Here is a 1,177-nt window from a genome sequence, read left to right on the forward strand (position 1 = left end):
CTTCGGCTCGCCCCACCGGCAGGACGTCCCACGATACATGCCAGTTAAACACCGACGGGCGGTGAACCAACAGCGTGGGACACAAATCCAACTACGAGCTTTTTAACCGCAACAACTTTAATATACGCTATTGGAGCTGAATTACCGCGGCTGCTGGCACCAGACTTGCCCTCCAATAGATACTCGTTAAAGGATTTAAAGTGTACTCATTCCGATTACGGGGCCTCGGATGAGTCCCGTATCGTTATTTTTCGTCACTACCTCCCCGTGCCGGGAGTGGGTAATTTGCGCGCCTGCTGCCTTCCTTGGATGTGGTAGCCGTTTCTCAGGCTCCCTCTCCGGAATCGAACCCTGATTCCCCGTTACCCGTTACAACCATGGTAGGCGCAGAACCTACCATCGACAGTTGATAAGGCAGACATTTGAAAGATGCGTCGCCGGTACGAGGACCGTGCGATCAGCCCAAAGTTATTCAGAGTCACCAAGGCAAACGGACCGGACGAGCCGACCGATTGGTTTTGATCTAATAAAAGCGTCCCTTCCATCTCTGGTCGGGACTCTGTTTGCATGTATTAGCTCTAGAATTACCACAGTTATCCAAGTAACGTGGGTACGATCTAAGGAACCATAACTGATTTAATGAAGCCATTCGCGGTTTCACCTTAATGCGGCTTGTACTGAGACATGCATGGCTTAATCTTTGAGACAAGCATATGACTACTGGCAGGATCAACCAGGGAGCTGCGTCAACTAGAGCTGAGCAGCCGGCCGCCCGGGAGTGTGTCCCAGGGGCCCGCGCGAACACGCAAGCGTCCCGCTCAATTATTCTGCAAACAGGAGGAGGCTGAGCTCCCCTGCACAATACACCTCGAAACCCTCTCAGGTCCCGGCGGCGCGCAGCGCCGTCCTAAGTACTTGGTCGGGTTCGAGAGAGGCGCAATCGCCCGGAGTTAGGCGAGTAGACGCTTTAGGTGCGACCACCCGTGCTCCCAACTGAGCTTGCCGCTGCCGACAGAGGCCCGGGAGCGTGCTGTCGTGGCATTGCCGGCGGGAGACAACACGCGCCACCTACGGTGACCGGCAGCTCCAACGCCAGCGCCACAGAAGGGCAAAGGCCCCACGTGGGTGCCGAAGCGAACTCTCCCAGCACAGCGCACGTGCCAACACGTCTGCACAA

The 1,177-nt window shown here is 56.1% G+C and overlaps 1 non-coding gene across 1 annotated transcript in view; it reads right to left on the reverse strand.

Annotated features, from left to right (window-relative positions):
- LOC126151496 (small subunit ribosomal RNA) overlaps positions 1-740 on the reverse strand; it is a 1,911-nt gene extending 1,171 nt beyond the window's left edge. Inside the window, exon 1 of the ribosomal RNA XR_007532002.1 lies at positions 1-740. This exon is cut by the window's left edge and continues 1,171 nt beyond it. This is a non-coding gene — a ribosomal RNA (small subunit ribosomal RNA).
- Between the last annotated feature and the right edge of the window lie 437 nt (positions 741-1,177).

This window comes from Schistocerca cancellata, unplaced genomic scaffold (assembly GCF_023864275.1).
Source record: "Schistocerca cancellata isolate TAMUIC-IGC-003103 unplaced genomic scaffold, iqSchCanc2.1 HiC_scaffold_1067, whole genome shotgun sequence".
Taxonomy (NCBI): Eukaryota; Metazoa; Arthropoda; class Insecta; order Orthoptera; family Acrididae; genus Schistocerca; species Schistocerca cancellata.